This window comes from Oreochromis aureus, unplaced genomic scaffold (assembly GCF_013358895.1).
Source record: "Oreochromis aureus strain Israel breed Guangdong unplaced genomic scaffold, ZZ_aureus HiC_scaffold_45, whole genome shotgun sequence".
Taxonomy (NCBI): domain Eukaryota; kingdom Metazoa; phylum Chordata; class Actinopteri; order Cichliformes; family Cichlidae; genus Oreochromis; species Oreochromis aureus.
Window position 1 is genome coordinate 193,920 of NW_024108943.1, and position 6,941 is coordinate 200,860.

General features: G+C 40.6%; 1 long non-coding RNA gene across 1 annotated transcript; it reads left to right on the forward strand.

Annotated features, from left to right (window-relative positions):
* The first annotated feature begins 526 nt into the window (after positions 1-526).
* LOC120437075 lies at positions 527-1,475 on the forward strand. Its single transcript, XR_005610805.1, has 2 exons — positions 527-1,006; positions 1,216-1,475. It is a non-coding gene; the product is annotated as an uncharacterized LOC120437075 (long non-coding RNA).
* Positions 1,476-6,941: the final 5,466 nt, after the last annotated feature.

A 6,941-nucleotide genomic window follows, 5' to 3' on the forward strand; every position in this document is an offset into this window, starting at 1 on the left:
CTCTAGCCAGATGCTGAAATATCAACCACAACTTATGGGCAGTTTGGTACAGATTATTATTTAGATTTTTGATTTTATGTATTAATAATAAATGGTGCTGATGCTGTCTGTAAACATTTAATTTATCTGCATCCTCACCAACATCAGCTACGTCCTCCTGTTGTTTTCAGTGAGCTGACATATGAAGCTAAACTGGGATCTCTCATCACAGTGCTGATGATCGTGTGTTTCAAAGTGTGGGTCTGTTTTGTTCCTTGTGGTAAAAGGTGTGTTTTTTTTCTTCATCTAGTGTTAATGACCAGTGACCAAATATAACCAGAGGGTGATTTTCCAAAATAGAAAAAAGATGATGATCACATCATCTTTGTGCTACATGAGGAACAATAACTCTGTTCTTTTAACACACATCCTGAACACTAACACTGCATTTATAAGCTGTGGTATTTGCAGTGATGTCCTCTGTGTGTGTTTTAATGAAACTGAGTTTATGTCTGGAAGATGTCAGATACATAAACTTCTCCTTAACATAAAGATTTTATTTTATTCTTCTTCAGACTTTAACTGTGATGCTCTGATTGTCACGGCTGGGGCAGCAGTCGTATGAAGGTGAGAAAGGAGGATCCAGGGGCAGACGATGGCGGAGGTGCAAGTGGGATTTATTAACAGAGAACAATAACCAAGATGTGGGCAGAACTAAACATAAACCTAAACTGGGAAACCTAATACAAAAGGGAGGGCATGGAGCAGAGAGACACGGAGAAATACCAAATAACATTAAGTACACGGAAACTTCACAGAGGAACTCAGACGACGCGACGAGGAGCACAGGCAGACACGCAGTATAAATACACACACCAGGTAATTAGGAAATGGCAAACAGGAGGGGACACAGCTGGAACTGATGGACATAACGAGACACAAATCTACAAAGTAAAACAGGAAACACACAGACTGTTTTACCACACAAGACTCGGGGACCTGAACAGAGCACAGAGGGAAGACACAGGTAGGGATGATGGAGACACCAAGAACAAATACAAAACAGAATAAACTAGAACCTAATAATAGTAACACAAAGCGCTGGGTCACCGACCCAGGACCATGACACTGATACTTTCACTAAGATTCTCCTGTTGTCTTCATTTACTTTACATAAACATGAGTTTACAGAGCTGCTTATTCTTCTCATGTTGAACTTTGTGTGTTTGTGTTCAGACTTTAAACCAGAGCCAGACGTCGTCTACTCCTCACTGAAGTAGTCCACCAGTCCAACCACTGACGTCCAGCTGCTGGTCTCTAACTGGTCCACACAGCCACACAATATTGATTTGCATACATTCTGTAGTGTCTTCTCATTATAATATACACACTCAGTGTTTGTATGAGTGTATATAGTATAACTAAAATATGAATGTCATCTGTACAGCGTTGTCCTGCCTTCTCTGCAACATCAATAAACTTTGCTGTCACATGTTGTTCCTGTCGTGTGGTTCTGTGGGTTTCAGAAGTATTGCTGATGGAAAATGTGAGCTGTGTTTCTAACTGATACACACCTCTATTCAGAGCAGATAAGAAAGAACAGACACACAACTTAACCTCAACCACAGACTAAAAACAGCAGGAACATCTTTCAGTGGCTGAAATGACTCCGAAGAAATTGTTTGTCTGAAGAGTTGAGTATCAGTTTGTGTAAAGTCAATCAAATTGGTAAGATTTTACTTCATTAAGACTAATGTTGAATTAGTTTTAATCCTAAACAGGCACTTTTTCTGTTCACAGCTTTTCTATTTGGGGTTTCTAATGAATCTTAATCAAATCAAAACCTCAACAGTAGATTAGATTTAAATCAGTGAGCTGCCTTCATGTACAGTCTGAGGGATTTTCTCATGTGTAAAATTGCTGAAACTGTCTCCTCACTCTGTGACTCACACCTGTTTGTGCTAAAGTGCCCACTAGTGGAAAGTTGCTTGGCATGACATTGTTCTTTAAACATGGCTGCGTGCTGACGGTGCCATTATGCTGGACGAGTCGCTTGTGTCGTGGATGTCGCAAGCCAATTTTGACGTCACATCCTACATCAAGTAACACAATCTTTGTGGCACATTGGCTGGTTGTCACTTCTGGATTTTTATAACTTGGCATGTTGAGCCGCGGTCACTACAGCTGAGTTTTACTCACAAGTGTGCAACCATGTATGTGTTTACCATAATGTTTTATGATATTACACTACAGGGGGTCAGAGACATGCAGACATACAAAAGTTTGAAAATGGGAAGAAAACATCTTCTCCTAAAGCAGTGCTAAAGTGGCGATATTGTCTTAATGGCAACACCCATTGTTTAGGAGAACATGGCTTCCTGCACCATAACGATAAACGTATGTGAAACAAGTTTGCTGCAGTGAGAGACCATTACAGCGAGTATACTGAGGCTTGAGGCCTTAGAGGTGTGAGGTGGAGGCAGGCGATGAGATCCCAGTGAGTTTCACAAGTTTTTATTCCAGTTATGTCATATTTATTTATTTTAGCTGCTGAGATATTAGATGAAAACAATAAAATATAAATATCCAGTCTGTATCCCCAGGATAGGTATCCCACACAAAACAAACCTACCTCAGTTAGCGAGAGACTTATAACTGAAGCCACTGAGGTACAAGGAAGCACTGATGAAAAGTAGGTTACTGGAACAAGAAGGCACAAGTGGGCAAGGGATGAGAATAGGACACTTGTTGGGTGCTACTACACAGAAAATCCCAAAGGAAGGTGTTACATGAAGAATGTGAGGATCTATGGAATCTTTGATACTCAACATCTAGACCAGAGGTATTAAACTAAAATTTGAGGAGGTCCAGTAGGAGAAAATCTTCTCAAACAGAGGTCCAGGACATCATAATGTCTAACTTATGTTATGATTGTGATAGAGAAGCAGCCTTTTTTTAATTAATATCTGAACGTATGAAAAATAAACTGTCAAATCAATGAAAATACAAGTTAAAAACATTTCAACAAAATTTCTTGTTAACACTGAAACACACAGTAGGCCTACATTAGATACAGGGCTGCTGTTTAAAATGAATTAGAGAAAATAAATAAAATGGCTAAATTGTGCATCTTAAAATAAAGTGCTTAATTTCAGAAAAAAATAGCAGCAGCTTGAGTTTCCCTTTTTCTTTACCTTTAACATCTCGACTTAACAGTCTCAATACATTTTCAACAGATAACACCAAAACGTTTAAAAAATTTTTACAGTTTCTCTTTCTTTCCCCCTTATATTCCACTTCACCACTTTCTGTTGTTCAGTGAGATAACTGAGCTTTAGTTTGCTCTACTAGGATTTTAAATCTGGGCTGGAATGGTGTCAGGGCCATTCTCATACACAGGTGCTCATTGGTGAGCCTGGAATGATATGTAGTTTTTATTATGTTCATTGTGGAGAAAGCTGCCTCACAGCTGTATGTGGAGCCTAACATGGTCAAGATGTACAGGGCTACTTTCCTCAGATTTGGGAAAGCTGTCTCAGAGACCATTTGGAGCCAGAAAGTGGCAGGTTCAGTTCTTCTAAACTGCTCTTTCAGGGCCACATCTGCTTGGAGATCAACCAGTTGCATTTGAAGAGGCCCAGCACTTGCCCACTTGAAGTGCTGTGTGACTTCCTTTGAGAACCCTCTGACATCAGTGATGAGAAATGGGTTCTTTATGAACATGGTGAGCTGCTGTCCAAAGCTGAAGCTATCAAAACGTTTGCTGAAGTTTTCAATCAGCTTATCAACAAAGTCAACAAAAGAGGACACATCTCTCTGTCCCTGAACCTGTTCCTTCACTGTTGGGAAGTGTGCATAGTCTCCTTGCAGATCTTCTTTGAACAAGTTTCCTCTGAAAGGAGAGGACAGCTGTCATCAGTTCACAAATTGAATTGTCCTTGCCCTGCAGCTTCAAATTCAGTTCATTCAGGTGTGAAGTGATATCAACCAAAAAGGCCACAATATCCATGTTTTTCCCATCATTTAAAAAGAGAGAAAAGTTTGTTGCTTTCTGACGTTCCAGCTCTTCCAAGAAAGCTGCTACTTCACTTCTGATGGACCAAAATCGCTCCAATGCCCTGCCTTTGCTGAGCCATCTCACATTGTTGTGAAACAGAAGATCATCAGCGTGTGCATCAACTTCTCTGAGGAATTCCCTGAGCATGCGATGCTAATAAGAAGAAGATGCCCTGATAAAAATGTATCATTTTCATTGTTTTCATCACCTCAGCATACTCATCTGACAGGGTGCAGCATAAGACAGACTGATGAATAATGCAATGGTAAGAGATTAGCTCAGGATTGTCCTCTTTCATTCTTGCTACAGCTCCTTTCTCTCTCCCCATCATAACAGGGGCTCCATCTGTGGTTATTGAAACCACTTGGTTTGGCTCTATTCCTCGCTTTGTTAACATTTCCTTAATGACCAATAAATATACTCTTGTAGTGCTGTGAAGGGAAGTTACACCTAGCAGGTCTTCACAGAACTCTTTCTTATCATTATTGAAGAACCTTACATAAACTAACAGCTGAGCATTGTCACATCAGTGGACTCATCTACAGCCAAACCTACACATGGTGTCTTATGAATAGCTTCTTCCAGCTGGGACATCCTGAGCTAATATTTCACTTCTCTTTGTGGCTGTTGATGCTGACATAGGTATTTGCTTTATTTTGTCACAAAGCTCTTTTGTTCACCCTCAAGTAATGTTTCTGCTACTGCACTCATGCACTCTTTGACAACACCTGCATCTGTAAAGGGCTTTTTGTGTTGACCTAAAATCCAAGCAACTCTGAGGGAACATTCATGAGCACGTTGTTGGGCGGTGAAAGAACTGGTTCAGATCCTTGTGGATTGATCACATTGGGCTCTGAGACTGCTAATTTTCTGGGACCTGAGTTCAGACTTGGGTGGGTATGATTGTCCAAAGGCTTTGTGCTTTGTCTCATAGTGGCGTTTGGCATTGCCACTTTTAATCAGTGCCACGGTTTCTGAACATATGAGACACACTGGTTTGCTGCTTGCGGCCGGAAGAATGAACATATATGCGTCGTTCCATTCAGTCTTGAAAGTTCTATTTTCGGGGTCTACTTTTCTCTTTTTTGAAAGCACCATAGTTGTTTTACCTCTTGTGACTCCCACTCACGTCTTGTCTCCCTGTATTGTTAATCGTCTCGCTGTCATTCGCCGCTCACCGTCTCTTTCCTCTGTCTGTCTGTGTCTGCATTCAGCGTCACGATTGCCTTTAATGCACAGATTTGATTGGCTAAGTAGTGTCACGTGGTTGGCTTACCTCGCACACAATTGGTTTGTATGTTCCCTGGTCTAACATAATGTAACGTTACCGTTATTAAATATAATTTAATATTTTGTCCATATAGGATGGCGTCTGGGTCCGGACTTGGACCCCGGTCCGCCTGTTAGTGACCCCTGTATAGACTAATGGTGAAAAAACTAGTAAATTAGTGTTCCAACATTTTAGCACAAATGAACCAGCAGCTAATAAATGGGGCACGCCTAAATTGGCTAACTGAAGGCCGGACAATCCTAATCCCCATAGATTGCTAGAAGGGAACGGTCCAATCCAACAACCGGCTAATAACCTGGAAGCTACGATGTCAGGCATCATAGTGGCTGAGATGAACAGACACATGGTTCAGTACATGAGCTCAGATTGAAAAATTATTATTTTCCAATCTGAGCTGCAGCAGCTCATGTGTTGGATCAGACTACACAGGCCAACATTTGCTCCCCACATGCATCAGTGAGCCTTGATGACCCTGTTGCTGATTCATCACTGTTGCTTCTTGGACCACTTTTGACAGACACTGACCTCTAAACACTGGGAACACTACACAAAGTAAGAATACGACACACAAATGTAATCTTTCTTGTCTGGAAAACCAGCAGTAATTCCTGACCTTAAAGCGTGTTAAACTCAGACCACATGGGCACAAAATGAGCATCTCTGAGCCCAGCTCTGAACATGTGCTGTGTCTGTGTGCTGCCACAGATCTGATGAAGGATTATAAGATTCTCCTTCACTCTTTGTTTTAGATTTTCACACGTCTGAACATGTGAAAATTACACATTTGAATAACTTAACAATTACAAATACAGATATCAGTGTCACAGGCAAAGTCACTGTCCCCTGATCTTGATATGAATCTGGTTGCGATGGCAAGGCAAGAGAAAAAGCTCTTCCATCTCCTTACTGAAGGCGAAAGCTGATGTTTTGGTTCTCACCTCTCCACCTGATCAAGAAACAGACTCAATATAATGTGTGTGAATCAGCACTGGAATTATAAAGTGGTCATTAAAATTACCTTAGATTTGATTAAATGTTCCTGTGGAAAGGTGAATAAGAAACTTAAACACATGAAATCTCTTCACATGCCTTTCGTACATATGAAATATTACTCATGGATATATATCTGTAAAAGACAAATTCACTGGCAAATTACTGGAATGCAGCACTGAACATGAGAGGAGCTAATCTGAAAATATGTGAACCAACCTTCCAGTTTCTCTCTGGTCTAGAGTCACTGTAAATTTTGCAAAGAGTCAGATGAGGCAGAGACGCAGGAGCTGTTGTGCATTCAAAGCTGTCTCTGAGCAGCTTCCAATATCATTTTGTATGAGAGTAGCTTACTGAGAGGTAAGATAGAAATGCAGAGGGATGAACGGCACAACACAGCTGAGAAACAAAGAAAAATAATAATACCAAAAAAAAAGAGAAAATCCATATTTCCATATTTCTTCGACATTTACCGACGAAACATGAACATGTAATTTACACGTCCTTTCCTCTGTGACCGCTAGAGGTCGCTTAATTTCAAAACGTAGGTTCGGTCATGGAAACGTGCTGTAGCAGCTGGTTTAGAGATAGTTTTTCTTCTTCTTTTTTCTTTTAAGGACAGTC